This window comes from Nelumbo nucifera, chromosome 1 (genome assembly GCF_055504915.1).
Source record: "Nelumbo nucifera cultivar China Antique chromosome 1, China Antique-T2T, whole genome shotgun sequence".
NCBI classification, from domain to species: domain Eukaryota; kingdom Viridiplantae; phylum Streptophyta; class Magnoliopsida; order Proteales; family Nelumbonaceae; genus Nelumbo; species Nelumbo nucifera.
This window is the reverse complement of record NC_142649.1, coordinates 129,037,173-129,053,844: the sequence shown is the minus strand read 5'-3', so window position 1 is coordinate 129,053,844 and position 16,672 is coordinate 129,037,173. Positions and strand designations below refer to the sequence as shown.

Below are 16,672 nucleotides of genomic sequence, written 5' to 3'. Positions count from 1 at the left end.
ACTTAATTGCTGGTACTAGTGGCGGCAATAAAAGAGTAAGAAGAAGAGGAAGTAGATCTGAAATCTAGATCGGTGGTATTGGCCGGCAGCGGCGATAAGAATAATAAAAAGAGGGGAAGAGGAGGAAGTAGATCTGAAATCTATATTGGTAGTATTGGCCGGCAGCGACGATAAGAATAATAAGATGAAGAGGAGAAAAGGAGGAAGTAGATCTGTAATCTAGTATTAATCGGTGGCATAAGAATAATAAGAATAAGAGGAGAAGAGGAGGAAGTAGATCTGAAATCTATATCGGTAGTATTGGCTGGCGGCAGTGATGAGAAGAGGAAGAAGAACAAAATTGAGATGAACATACCGACGACGACTGCAAACCACGGCGTTGCTGAAGTTAGGCACACTAGTTAATATAAAATTGCGAAGTAAAATTGGGATTTTGGAAGAAAGAAGGTCAAAAAATTCCGTTGCCGGGACTCGAACCCGGGTCTCTCGGGTGAGAGCCGAGTATCCTAACCAACTAGACTACAACGGAGTTACGCCTTTGTACACTAGCTCATTATATATAAAATTGCGATTTTGGGAGAACGAAGATCTAGAAAGTTGCCTTGCCGGGACTCGGACAGCCGAGTATCCTAACCAACTAGACTACGGAGTTGCGACTTTTGGTACACTAGTTTGTATCCATAAGTACAATTGGGATTTTTTTTTGGAGAAAGATGGTAAAAATTTCCGTTGCCGGGACTCGAACCCGGGTCTCTCGGGTGAGAGCCGAGTATCCTAACCAACTAGACTACAACGGAGTTGCTGACATTTGGAACACTATCAATATAACTTATTGTACTTCCTAAAACAATCCTAATATCAAATTAAATTACAAGGCGAAATTTAAAAAAAATATATATCAAAAGGATAAAGAACATTCTGATGCAGGGACTCTAACCTGGGTCTCACTTTATCCCAACCAACTAGACTATAACAAAGATCAATGTTTAACTTCTCATATTTTGTATCGATTTTTTAATTTTTTCATTAAAATTGCAAATTTTTTATTACAATTTAAAAAGAATCACAAAAATTTTGAGATATGAAAGTTTCTTTCATTAATTTTATTTTCTAATTTCGTTTTTAGAATAAATAAACATTTTGGAATTATTTTGAAAGTAACCCAATAATTGTTAATCGGGTTGAACATTTTAACAATTAAAGGGTTTGACCATCCGGTCTGGTCCAATTTTTAAAACATTGATTAAAATGCTCATTTTTTAATTTAGTCATTACTTAATTGTAAGGTTTAAATTATCAATTGAAGTACTACTTTCACCTCATTCAATTCCCCCTATTTAAATATTGTATTTTTTTTAAATGAATAGAAAGAAACACCAAAAGATAAAATATTATAAAAAGAATCTAACCAAGCAGGTAGACCTGCCAATGATACTTGAAAGTTCACAACTTGATCCGATTATCACATGTTTAGATGAGGTGTTTATGTAATCAAATTTGAATTTTGCAATATGCATCTGATTAATGATAAAAAAGCAAAAACCATATAAAAACAAAAAAATAAAAATACATATTTATAGAAATTTTCGGATACAATATTACTATCATTATCATCATGTAGAATTAGGGTTGCTTATTCGCCAAACCTAAATCGACCCACACTAAAGTAAAACCGACCCAAACATGAAGGGTTTGTTTGTCGGTTTAGCTGGTCAATTTGGGCAGTTGGAAAATGGGCAAAAGCAAGAGGTTGTTAAGTGTTTAGTGTGTGCAACAGAATTCTCAAACTTCTCCCTGAGTTTGGCAAGTTTAAAGCCTTTGGGAGTTTTTTTGCAAGGTTGTCGATCCCAAAAAGGTAATAAATAAAAAGACTTTGAAATTTACTCAAACTTTTCCCCCATATTCCATTTACATGTTTCATTTTTTTTTGTAAACTTTTTAACCCAAAAAACAAAGTAAAAAAGAGAGTTAAAAGAAATACTAGGAAAAGGAAATAACAATCCCAAGACAAAAGCAATTCCCCATTTAGCTAATGTTACTTAAACTTAAAGTTACTAGGATAGGAAAGGATTAGGACTAAAGAAAGTAAGAAACAATAGGCCAATAGCCAAGGATGGAAACACTCTACATTAGTGCATTACATGTTTGGTTTGGTTTCAGTTTTTAAGTATAAATGTCGAATCTGACCCAATCTACCGGTTTAGTTACTTGAAAGAACTGAAACTAATTAGAGATTTTAAGCAACCAACCAAATCTGGTTGGACCGGTCCAGTTTGGTCGATTTAGCTCACAACCTGAATACCCCTATCTAGAATTACTATTTGCAAAGCACATGCGTTCTTACTAGTATACATCAAAAGGATAAAATAACATTCTGATGTAGGGACTCAAACCTGGGTCTCCAATGTGACAATGTTCTCAAAATTTTATTGGGCTTTAGTTGTTTTGATCAATGGGTCATTTGTTAAAAGGTTAAAATTTAGTTGGATGGTTTGATTTGCTAAAATAACACACAAAATGAAAATATTAGACAAAATTCAAAAAATGTTATTCCATAGGGGTGGAAACGAATAAGCTTTTCATGAGCTATTCAAGCTCAGCTCATGAAAAAACATAATTCGTATCGATTTAAACTAAGCTTTGAGTTGAAATCGAGTTGATATATATGCTCATTTGCTAAATGAAGCTTGGCTTGTGAGGCTCACGAGCCTAATATATACATACATACATATATATTAATAAATAAATTTTATTATATCTATAATAATATTTTTAGTTTTTATGTATAATAATAAATAATTTTTATAATTCTTAATCCATCCCTTATTGGCTCAAATTGAGCTTAAATTTGGACTCTAACCAAATATTCAGCTTTGATTGGCTCAAATCCATCTCTTATTCTATAGGCAAGCTCAATCCAATTTAAACTAAACTGAAACAGCCCAGTTCAACCCAATTTACAAAATAACAAACCAAACATGCTTTAAAGAGTGATAGTTGGTCACTTGTGTTATACTTAGACTTAGCATATGAACTAGAAAATACATTAACCCAAGACCCAAATCAGCCTCTCTCTAGAGGCCATTCCCCCTCCCCGCCAACTAGGGGTGTCAACGGCATTCGAAAATCCAAATTCGAATTCGAGATTCGACATAATCGAATATTAATCGGTCAAATTAGGGTATCCTATTCAAATTGAATAGCTAATCGATTGATTCAATTCGATAAATATTCAAATTCGATCGATAATTTAATTCTTATATATACTATATAAAATATTTAAATGTTTTATATAATTCATATATATAATAATTAAATTATATAAATACTTTATATATTTATATACTTTATATAAATAAAATACTTATTCTATATATTTATTAATTACCTAAAATAATTAATTGGTCGAGTTCAAATTGAATTGAAAATTTGAATATCTAATAGAATTTGAATTTAGATATTAATTTTCAATATCTGTCGGAATCAAATTTTCTAATTGGATTTGAATTCAAATATTCCCTAATTCAATTCGAATTCAATCTGTATACACCCCTACCGCCAACTAACATCATCTCCCTCCATGGTCTCTCTCTCCTAACAACTATCATTTTCCCAAAATCTTAAGGTTGCGTTTAATTTGAAGGAAAAAAGTAGGGAAAAGTAGGGAAAGGTAGGGAAACCTTAACAACCTTTTATAGGTTTTCCTACCTTTTCTTTCCTTTCCCTACATTTTCCTTCAAACCAAACATAGAATTTTTAGAGACTTGGCCCATTTTTGTTTTCAAAACATTGGTTATATTCAAAATTAATTAATACAAATTCTATGATATTGCTAGGAAATGATTTTTTATTTTAAAAAATTGGTTATACAGTGAATCATAAGAGTCGGGACCTCTCACACTTAGGCCCCATTTGGATTGCGATAAGGGTCTGGAATTGGAATCGGAATGGGCTATTCCGATTCCAACTGTTTAGTTGGGCAGAATTGGAATCCCATTCCCATTCTTGTTGGGATGGCATTCCCCCATTTGAGAGAATGTCATTCCTTGCCCCTCCCTTGGGAATGAAATCCCATTCCTGCTGATTTTAATTCCCATTCCCATTCTTGTCTGAACCAAACAAACTATGGGAATGGACCATTCCGATTTTGATTCCGATTCCGATTCTAATTCAGACTACGAACCAAACGAACCCTTAATGCCTTATACTGTCGATGAACCTAGTAGGCCATATGGTTGGTTAGAACCCTCTCAAAGTTAGAGGTGTAGAAACAAACCTGTGGAACCACAAGCTCTCCATGGTATGTCCAATGGGCCTCTTTTTCACCTACTCTGCCCTACCCTTAATTCCCCTACAAAGTATAGTATATATCTATATATATAGCAAGATAGTCCACATCACCATGCCTCTCCTTGCTCCATTACCCCACCCTACATTCTCCTTAACTCTCTCTCTCCTCTCCCCTTCCCACCACTCATATTAAGCCAATTCATTACCCTTTATCTCCATTTCTTAATTAGGTAGCTCAGTAACCACCCTCCTTAGCTCAACTCATCTCTCTCTCTCTCTCTCCCTAGGAGCATTCCTATCATAATGAAAAGTGAATGACCCCCATACTAAGTATGGCCAATCAGTAATGTTAAATTTACATTACGAAATAAATACTGTTAAATTTATATTTATTAATATTATAAATAATTATTAAAGTTTCAAAAAATAGCTTTTCAATATATATATATATATATAATTGGTCTATCCACGTCACCATACCTCACCTTGCTTCAAACCCCCTTCCTAATTTTCTGTTTTTTTAAATTTTTTATTTTTTTAATTCCACATAATTACCTATTAGACCAATAAGGAAATCACATATGCTTAACTATTTCTAACAAACATAATGAAAGAGGGATTTGCTTTTCTAATGTTTAGCCAACTAGCACCACTTTTCCCCACTTCCTCATAAATTATCTCTAATTCCTATTTATCTCATAAATTATCTCTAACTCCTGTTTATCTCTTAAATTATCTCTAATTTAGTAGAGAGATTCTCTCCTAAACTATCTCTAATTCCTATTTATCATCTCCCCCACTTTTTATCTATATCTATATAAAGAAGTTTCAATTAAAAAAATTTCAGAACTATTTAAATGTTATAACAAAATTATATACTAAATTTAAAATATTTATTCAAAACACAAAAAATTAATAGATTTAATAATATTCATAATATTAATAATTCAATATTTTTACAAAATTCATCATAAAATTATGTAGCAACAATATAAATTATAATTTTACGAATTATTCAATTTAAATGTTATTCAAATAATAAAAATTTAACATAAAAAAATAAAACACTTTTAAATATTTCAATAACTAAAAATCTTAAATAAAAAACATTAAAAATAGATAAATAATATAACAAAATATTTAATATTACATAATAACATTAAACTAAATAAAATTAAAATAATGATTTTATTTAAATATTTTACATATTATTTAAATATTTGAATAAATTTTAAATAGTCAAAATAACGAAATTATGTAATACATTTAAAAAATTATTAAAAGTAGAAAAATAATTATAATAAAATTCATAATATTCATATTAATAATAATTTAAAATTTTACAAAATTAATAACAAATTATGTAATTAATATTTCAATAACTAAATAATATTGTAAATAACTAATTTCACTTATATCAATTAATAATTATAGAAAATAACTATCAACAAAATTATATTTATTAGTAATAATTTTACAATAATAGTGTATATTCATTATATATTTATACATTCTATAATTAATATTTATTTTATTTTCAGTAATTATTTATTGTTTTTTCATAAATATGCTTTCAATAATTATTTACAAATCTATTTTTACTTTATTATTTAATAGAAAGTTATCAATAATTATTGGAGATTAAATAACTATTATTTAACGTTTGAAATTTAATTTATCATATTTATTGTATTTTTGTTATAAATTTATTTTTAGTAATTATATAATTTTTATAATTTATATATTAATACTTATTAGAGATTAAACTATTATTTAAGATTACACTATTTATTGACTAATCTAGTATATTTTCAGAATTTATTATATTTTTGTAATTATTGTATTTTTATTATATATATATTATATTTTCACTATAAACTTTTCAATGATTGTGTACGTTTGCTATAAATTTTCAATAATTATTGGAATTTAAACTATTGTTATTTGTTAGAGATTAGACTAATAATTTAGTTGAAATTAGGAGTATTCAATGATTGGTTTAATTCAGTTGTAGGCTGTTTCGCCAACCAAATCGATCTGGTCAAGTCTGCAGTTTTTCACTTGAAACCGATTGACCATTAGCGAAAACCCACCGACTCAGTTTGTATTGATTTAGGTCTATTCTTGGTTTAGTTTCTTTGTTCAAAAGATTTAAACTTAAAATTTAACTTTAAATTTCATAAATTGCAATGATATTATTAAAAATAAATTACAAATATTAAATCCATGATATAAAATATTTTAGACTAACAAATATGAGAATTTCCCTACTTTCCCATATTAAAAAAATTAAATATAAAATATAAAATATTAATACATATTTATTAAACCAAAGCCGATATGAAATACTAAGAAACCGACCAACTCGGGTTGAGTTTGATTGAATTGTTTATTAAAAAGTTGAAATATAAAACAATTATATACTCTTATGTATTTCTATTGTTTAACTTTCGCTTAACAAAGCACGGGTCCCCGTCACCATGCCTTTCCTTGCTCCATTATCCCCACCCTGCATTCTCTTTGACTTTCTCTCCTCTCCTCTTCCCATCACTCCCATTAAGCCATGTCATCCAACTATCTAAAAATATTTATATAATCTCTCTCCTAAGGTATTTCATTTAAACCAATAAGAAAGTATCATGTTGCCTCACTCCCTAATCAATTCCTAAAATGCATCCCCCAATCCATATCCACTTTCCCACATTTAAAATATTCATATTAATTAATAAATAGTTAAATACGGTTAATATTTAATCCCACCCATTTTTAATGAGTATTAAATAGTGTTATTACCAAAAGTTAATAAATACAAATAGTAAATTACCAAAAATTAAATATTCTTATTAGTATGGTTAGTAAATTATCGAAAATTAATAAATATTGTTATTAATTAACTCATTAACAACATTTTATAGAAATTGAGAACTCTTTAACTAATGCCTATAAAATTGAGAATTATATTTAACAATTATCAAAAAGTATAAATTTTTAGTTATTGTTATTATTATAATTAATAACCAAATACAAATGGGGGAACAAAAATATATATATTTAAAACCATTAAATATTTATTTAATGACAATTATTTGGTAGTTTTAAATTTTCCTAAAACTACCAAATAAAAATATATATTTAATGACAATTTAAAAAATTCAATAAATCCCCATAATTACACAAATGTAATAAATTTTTCAAAAATTTCCCTAAAACTTCATTTTTGTAAAATAACATTTTTGAGATTGAAAGATATAAAGTATTTGAAAGTTTATTTAAAATTCATTAAATAATTATTGAAAATTATTAGAATATTTTGAAAATTTTAGGAAAATTTATTACATTTGATAGATTTTGGAAAACCATTAAAATTTTATGTAATTTTCATTGCAAATTATTGAAACTTATTAAAGATAAATGACTATGGGAAATGGGAAACAATAATTTGAACAAATAATTACACAAATTATAAGATAAATTAGTATAATATTGGAAAAACGAAATTATTGGTTAGTTTATATTAGAAATTACAAGACAAATTAGTATAATTCTGTAAGTAAACCATTTAAAAAGAAAATAGATGATTTAGTAAAAAATTAAATAAATTTGAATGAATTTTCAAATTTACACAAGTACAATAAAATTTCCAAAATTTTCATAAAATTACATTTTTGAATATTAAAGACAATTTAGTGTACTTTTAGAAATTTACCATGTGGTTGATACTTAATATATCATTTTGATCATTTCTATCATCAAATTGAATATTGGGTTAACAGTGATAGTGTTTCCAAAATTGGATCAAACTAGATGGTTAGACCAAAAAAATTGGGAACCAGACACCATTTCACCTAAAAACCGCTTTTTGTCCAAAAACCGTTTATTTGGTTAGCGAACCATTGAACTGGGCGCTCAAACCATTAACCCAAACAATAGCTGGCCTTTTTTTGTTTTTCTATTTTTTTTTTATTTTTTTGTTAGAGCGGGTCATTCATTCGGACTGAACAGTTGGACCGTTCGACCCCAGAACGGTTCCCTATTTGGCCCAATTTTAAAAACCTTGGACGGGGAGTGGGTGCCTTGCCTTGAGCTTGTCTTGGTGTGTGGCATGGCATGGCCCAAGGCCCGACCCATGGACTAGCCCAACCCACGACATGGCATAGGCTTGTGCGGGCTCGAGCTGTGAGTCGTGTTGGGTCAGCACGACATGACTCACACTTTGTGTCGGTCGTGTCGTACCAACCTAGCACAACCCAATTTACACCTTTACTTGAACCCGTCCAGTACTGGGGACGAGGAAGGGAAATTCGAGGATTTTCCATCCTTGATGAGGAGTGGGGATGCCTTGCCCTTGAACACACCCGACATTGAGAAGTGGTAGAGTGTGTTGACTATGGGGCAGGAAAAGGGATGGGGTGACTTGCCCTAAACCCACCCCGTTGTCATTCCTATATAATTGTTAATTATTAGTGGAATTAATAAAAATGTTAGCTTTTATAATTATTTTTATTTATTTAAAGTTAATCAAAATTTTATTTAAAAATAATAAAAGAGTAAAAATTATTAACATTACTACAAATTATTAATAAAACTAAATTTATTAAAAAATATTTGTTCATATTCAATTAACAATAATTATTTTTTATAAATCAACATTAAATGAAAAATAAAATTATTAAAGGGTCCCTACTAGTAATTATTAGAATACGTAGAGGGTTAATGATTAAGTGTGATGGATAGAGTGTAGGTAGAAGTAGTTGTGGATAACCACTTTTTCATTTTTTTGCATTTTTGTAGGAATGGATTGAAAATGGTGGTAGTGGGTTGTGGGCTTTAGCAACGACTTCTCAAAAAACCCCATGTGTCTAGCTTTCCAAAAAAATGAGAAGGCCATGTGTTTGAATGGTGAGGGCTGTAGTTTGAAAGCCTTCCCTTAATCTATGTTTTTTTTTTGTTTCCCACATATCAACAGAAATCCTTCACTAATTTGTCTAGTTGTAGGAGCGTACCTTGCAGAAGGATGGTAGTCTGCATGGAGTAGATTGGGATGGCTTGAAAAACTGATTGAATTAAAAGTTGTACAACTTGCTCGAGATAAGAATCTAGAGTTCCAGACAGTGATTTTGACCAACATCCGATCCACTAGGGATTGGTGTGTTGTGATTTTGTTATTTTGCACCCCTAGTCAAGCACCCAGATATTTTGTACCTTGCAGTTGTTTTCTCACCTTTAGAATATGAGTGAAAAACTTGTGGTGACGCCTTGAGACATTGTTGCTATACATGATAGATGATTTCTCATAGTTAACCTTTTGGCTAGAGAGTTGTTTAAAAGTGGTTAAGATTTGGCTCAGAACTCTAACTTGCATTAGATCTGCCTTGCAGAATATGATACAATCATCTGCAAATAGCAAGTTGGTGATGCTTGTGTCATTCATGCAAATCCTTGCACCTTCAACGAGACCTTCATTTTCAGCACACACTAGCATTTGTGTTAGTATCTCCATGCCAATGATAAAGAGGTAAGGGGCGAGAGGATCACCTTGTCTCAAGCCTCAATTCAATTTGAAATGTCCATAACATTTACCTCCTAATTTAACAAAGAAAGTGGGAGTGGAGATATATTGATGAATGAGTTGGGTCCATTTGACAAGAAAGCCCATTTTGTTAAGTGGTTCCTTAATGAAAAGCCAACCCATTCTGTCAAAAGCATTGGACCTGTCTAGTTTCAGAGCTACGAGACCCTTTCCCCCCCTTTTTTTTTGATTTTTCATGAAGTTCAGTATCTCTTTGGTTAGTATAATGTTGTCTATAATTTGTCTGTTCTTGAGAAAGCCAGATTGGAAAGTAGAGATGATCTCCTTAAGGAGAGGCTGCATTCTGGATACTAACCATTTAGAGATAATTTTGGAAAGTACATTACAGAGACTGATGGGTCTAAAATGTAAGGTTTCCATGGGATCATGGGTCTTAGGAATGAACACGAGGTTTGTGTTGTTGATTTCCTTGGGAAGATATCCAGAAGAAAAGAAGTGCAACACCATTTGATGGATGTCTTGATCCACAATATCCCAGAAATGTTGATATAAGAATGTTGTGTACCCATCCCGGCCTGGGGCTTTGTGAGAGTGCATTTGGTTAATACCCAAGAAATTTCCTCAAGGCTTGGAGGATGCATGAGAGTGTCTCTTTGCTGGTCAGTGAGAGTAGGGCATGGTATTAGGGAGAGAAGTCTCATATTCAGATGTTCACTGAGAGCTCTTACATCGTGCATGGAGTTGATGAAGAGTTGAGCAATTTGTTCCTTGTTGGATGTCCATTCTCCAGTTGGAGTTTTCAACCACTGAAAATTGCTCTGTGCTACTTTTTGGTTTGTTGTTTTGTGAAAATATTTTGTGTTCTTGTCTCCTGCTTGGGCCAAAGCTCTCTGGATTTTAGTCTCCAAATCTCCTATTCTTTTCTCAGCCAGTACAAACATTGAGCTTCTAGATCATGGAGTTGTTGAAGATTTTCATTTTGCATTTGAAGGGAAGAGATTTATCTTTTCAGATTGTTGAGGTGATCATGTATTTTCCCAAATGTGTGGTGGTTCCAGCTTTGCAGGTTCTTTTTACATTCTCTGAGTTTTGTGACAATTTGATAATGAGAGGATCCTGTGATGTGTATTTGCCAGGCCGAGTTGATAATTTGTCTACAGTCACTATGTTCTGTCCAACAAGGTAAAAAGTGGAAGTGGGATTGTTTGTTCATTGAAATGGGTTTCGTACACAATTTGATAGGAGCATGGTCCGAGGATATGATGGGAAGATGATGTACTATGGAATCCGAATACAGGTCTATCCATGAGTATGTGGCAAAAGCTCGATTCAATCTTTCCAAATTTTTGGCTTTGCCATGTTGTCCATTTGTCCATGTGTATGGTGGGCCAATAAAATTTATACCGTACAGGTTGAAAGTTTGGATGAAAATATGAAGGTGTTTGGATGTTTTTGGTGTTTTATTTTTGTAGTTTTTTTGATCCTGGGTTGTGAGTAAATCATTTAGATCTCCTATCAATAGCCACGAGAGGGGTATTTGTTTCAAAATATTGGTTAACTAGGCCCAAATGTATTTTCGCTGATGTTTTTGTGGGTGGCTGTACAGAAAGATCAAGATCCAAGGTTGATTGTGAGGGAGATTTTCCACCTAGAGAATGATGGAATTTTGTTGTGTTTGAATTATTTGGTTTCTAATGTAGCAATAGAGTAGACCACCTAATTGACTAATGGATTGCTGAATTGAGAAAGACTAAATTGAGTTTCTGTGCCAAATTTGTGGTGCAAGGCTTGTCCATTTTTGTTTCACAAAGGAAACAAAAATCTGGCTTGTCTTTCTTGATCTGGCTTTGTAAGTGTCGGAATTTGGAGGGCTTGTTTGCAAATAATAGCAAAAATACACTCAAGATCTACAACTAGAAAACACAAAAGTTTTTTTGTATGAAATATCAACCTTTAATCAATTTTTTTATGGAGAGGTAGGATCTACTGTTAACCAATTTAGAAAGGATTAAAATTCCCTAAGAAAGTACAATTCTAGAGTCATAAAAATGACCCACAAGATGTGGAGAAAACAACAAAATATCATTTTGAAAAAAAAAATCAAGATGAAGAAGACCTTTCACTGCCTTTTACCCACTTTACATAAATAACTGTTTGTTCATCATTTTCCTTTGGCCATTTAGTTTGGTAAATGTAAGAAACAATTCAGGAGAGACTTTCAATTGAAGAGAACAATTGTCCACTAAGAATTGTTATATCTATGAAACTTTAGTTGGACACCCTTCAACAAAATTCCATAGGATTTGAACACTGGCAAGGCAAGTTTGAATTGGGCAGCACCACTTAATAGGACTAGTTTCTTGAGACAGTGTAAATACAAGTTTATAAATATAAAATACAAGGCTTTGCATTGTACATATTTGTATTTGAGCCTTAAATTTGAAAATTTTAAGGTTTTAGAATAGTTGTGCCAGCTCTGTGGTGGGTGATCAAGGTTGGATCAGACATACCTAAACCAAACCTAAAATCGAGCTACAATGTAAAGGGAAGTTGATCATTTTCAAATCAAGGCATAGTTTTCATATCTATTCCTGTCATACAAAATCCATGGTGATTCTTGATATATTCATGTGGGCAAACATGAAAATATGAATGTTTTTGCAGTGTAACCCATTATGTAAAATCTTAGTAGGCTTGTGCACTGTTGCTTGTTGTTCTTTCTAACTCATGAATATCTAAGTTGTGAAAATTGAGTACCAATGCTTTTTAATAACTTAACAGGTGGAGTTGATAGGGAACTAAGAAATCATATAGTATCATTTTATTTTTCCATTGTGCTTGAGTGTAGCATGTAAATGGAGTCAATATGGGAATGTTAATAAAATAGGAATGAGACAACTCAAGATTCAAGGCCATTGGTTTGTGTGATGTTAAAACTTTGGGTAACAAACATGAGGATCTCACTTGTAGTCTGAGAGCGGCCACTTTGTGCAAAAAATGCCAACAACTAGGTCCATACCCAGTCAACCCTCAAAGATCCTGAATGGCTCGGGCTAGGGATAATCACGGTTGGGCATGGGCTGGGCTTGCCCCCTAATATAGGGGTCTTCATACAAGCTTAGGCCTGGCTCTAAGCCGGCCTGGGCTTTGAGGCTGACCATCCCTAATTGAAAGATGGGAAATTTCATCAATGCTAAATAGAAGACAAGGGAGAGGTTCTCTCAATACAACCTCATTGGATCTAACAAACAAAACAAAACAACATTACAACATTTCAGATAACAAAGCAAAGTTTTCATCCCATATGATTCGGCCCCAATGACTTTATAAATGGCTATACTTTAAAACCCCCAAAAGGCTATTAATAGATGCCCACTTCCATCAATATTCTTTGACCTTTACCACATAGTTTCTTGATTAGCATGGCTTGATTATAAAAGGATCTGTCATTCTTTTCTTTCCAAGCTAACCAATGTATTGCCCTAGGCACCGCTCCAAGGGACCTTGCCCCTCTTTGACAAACCTTCCCTTCTCCAAGAAGAAAAAATAGTCTATACATCTGGAGGTTTTATCGATGTAACATCAAACAGGTTAAACATGAGACCAAACTCCATAAAATAGCCTGCAATGTAGTAATGTGTGGTGTACTTATAGAAGCCAACAAGATGGGGTTTTAGAATAGTTGGTTGTTGTAGAATGGAAAACTTTACATGCAGTAAGCATCTGCTATCTATCACACTAACATAAAAAATGAGCTGTTAATATTTTTTTGAAGAATAAAGATAAAATTTTATTAGAGCTCTAAAAGGTTATGATAATTCCAAAATCCTAGTTGTACAGAATTTGAATTCCATTTCCATCTTCGAGTTTTGTTAATTCCATTACAGTTTAAATGTATCTATATTCATAACTAGTTAGAAGAGACCATCCTCAGAATTCTAAATGTGCAAATTACATTCTGAAATAAAAAAATAAACATCTATTTACAGATTAAATTGCACTTTAGCAAGGCAACAACCAGTAGAAACAACCAAATTTAACATGCATTTCAAACTTTCTACTAAGATCTATATAAAAAAAATACTTTGTTAGAAGGAAAATGGAGGAAACTTACCTTGCTATGGTTTGGCCAGATCTGTAGCAAAAAAACTAGGGAGTAATGAGGAGAGAGTGTGTGAGAGAGATAGATTGTGTGTGTGAAATCTAATAGCAAAAAGAAATCACTGTGGTATGGTATGGGTTGCAATAGGAAGACAGGAGACGAATGAAAAAGAGTGTGAGAGAGAGAGAAAAAGAGAGGAAGAAGAAGAATAGGAGAGGAGAGAGCAAAATCAATGGTGACTTACCATACCATCGCCGGAGCTTCAGTCCAAATCCGTTCTTCTTCAGTTGCAAGGAGAGAGAGACGAAAGGTGTGTGAGAGAGGGGTTTGGAATCAGGGGGTTTGAGGGCTTTAAATGTAATTTCATTTTTTGTTATTTTAAGAAACGAGAATCTTGGGGGGTGGGTTGGGAATGACCATTCTCTCAAATGAGGAATTACCAATCCGCTGGGAATGGGAATCAGATTCCGATTCCGCCCAACCAAACGCCTAGAACTGATTATAGACCCCTATTCCTGCGAACCAAAAAAACCCTAACATTTTTTTCTCGTGCATTGTATGGAAACCCACTAGTATGATATATAAACAATTGCAAAGTAAGGGATTTTTTTAAAATTTTTAAAAACCTCAAACACACCTCATCTTAAAAGTTTGTCATATATATAGTTTATTTAACTACCAACAAATGTATTAAATGCATGCTACATCACATACATAAAATTAAGGTGTAGGCATCAGTTATTAATTGTTTGAGAATGATTTATTAATTGTTTGAAAATGAGTTAACATCTGCATTGCAATCACCGTCACAAACTCACAAAACTTTCTTAGTGGCCTCAATAAAACAAACACACCAGCAGACAAGGAGACAACAATTAAATGAAGAGAACATTAATTTGATATTTTGAATCATCAGTGGGCTGTGTCATTTGGATTTTAATCTTAGTTTTAGTGGTGGGACAAACACCCCCCCACCCGCTATACGGATGCATCTATATAATGGCTGGCTGTATCCACTGATGTAAAACTATGACCATGCAAATGTTTTGGGTATAAATTTTAATTTATTTTTTCTTCAAATTTTACTTTACTTTGTTTGGTTGCAGTACAAATGAAGTAAAATAAGATCTAAAGCAGAATAAAGTAAAATCCAAAACAAAATTAAACCAAAATGCATTTTTTTTTTCATTTGTATTCCCATACATTTGTACTAGTGCAAATAAAATTGCATTGCAACCAAACATACAGCCTAAAGGCCCTAAACAATTGTTCATGCATCCGTATAAGGGGGAGGGGTCACAAAGAAGCGTTGCAACCATGGTCACAACAAATGTGTATTGCAAAAAAATGATAGAAATATCACACCACTAAAACTTAGATTAAAACCAAATGACACCATGGCCCACTGATGATTCAACTGTATGTATATAGAAATGTTGTGAAGTTGCAAGGATGATAGCTGGAAGCGAATTTTACCACCAAATAATAGGATGACAACATGGATTAAAGTTTTGATACGTATGTGAAAAAATTGGGTATCATAAGATTCAAAGGAGTGATGCTCATGGTAAGATTTAGGGAAAATTCCCGATCAGTACACTGTACTTTGGCTCGAGTGCCAGTTTGGTCCCCAAACTTTAAAATGCGACAATCCAGTATTCAAACTTTCAAAATGTGACAATCCAGTACCCGAACTTTCAAAATGTGACAATCCATTACCTGCCATTAATCAGCTGTTAAGTGACATTTGAATAGTCAAAAATGCCCTAATAATGCAATATAATTCTCTTTATCAAGCATCCAAGCATTGACAATAAAATGAACAGTCCCAAATTCTAGATTCTTCTAAACAGTCACCAACTTTTTTGAATAGAAGAGGCTAAGATTTGGGAGTGTTCAGTTTTTTTGTCAATGCTTGGATGGTACATAAATAGAATTAGATGCCATTTGAAGGGCATTTTTTACTTTTTAAATGTCACTTAACGGCTGATTAATGAACTAGTTAACGACATGTATTGGATTGTCACATTTTGAAAAATTGGGTACTAGATTATCATATTTTAAAAGTTTGGGTACTGGATTGTCGCATTTTAAAGTTTGGGACCAAATTGTCACTCAAGCCAAAGTACAAGGTACTGATCAGGAATTTTCCCTAAGATATAGCTTCGGGCTTCAAGATTTAAATCAGAGATGGCCTAGGACGGGTACAAATGACATGTTTTGCTCTCCTAACTCTTAATATTTGATGTTTTAATGGGTTCACCAACCAATGTACATTGTATGATATGTATTGATATGTTGAGGTATTTTGAACCTTGAATGAAGTTAATGATTTTATAACCTGCAATATTAGTTTCATGTGAACATTTAGAAAATCATTTTATAAACACATTATAGAGAGAATTTATGAATAGTTTCTTTACCCAACATTTTACACCAAAAAGGGGATGAGGGTGTGTAGGAAGAGGGCTCACTCGGAGAAAAAAATTTTGATCATCACTTAATGCTTCTCTTTAATATGGATAACAACTTAACAAGACCACACTTTTTATGCTTTAAAAATTTATGATGATAACACTTGTGACGTGGTTCTAATATGGACCATGTAAAGGAATGAAGGTGGGAAAAGAGGGGGGTATGTACCATGTAACTGAGGGTGGGGAGGGATGGCTAGATGGTCAGGTTTTTGCGGTCCAAGTCCTAAAATGTATTTACCCAACCCACTATTTGTTATGGCTAGTGGTGGTTAT

General features: G+C 32.4%; 2 non-coding genes across 2 annotated transcripts; both read right to left on the bottom strand.

The window, feature by feature from the left end:
• Nucleotides 1–456: 456 nt before the first annotated feature.
• On the bottom strand, nt 457–529 carry TRNAE-CUC (transfer RNA glutamic acid (anticodon CUC)). The gene has a single exon. It is a non-coding gene; the product is annotated as a tRNA-Glu (tRNA).
• A 195-nt stretch (nt 530–724) lies between these two features.
• On the bottom strand, nt 725–797 carry TRNAE-CUC (transfer RNA glutamic acid (anticodon CUC)). The gene has a single exon. It is a non-coding gene; the product is annotated as a tRNA-Glu (tRNA).
• Nucleotides 798–16,672: the final 15,875 nt, after the last annotated feature.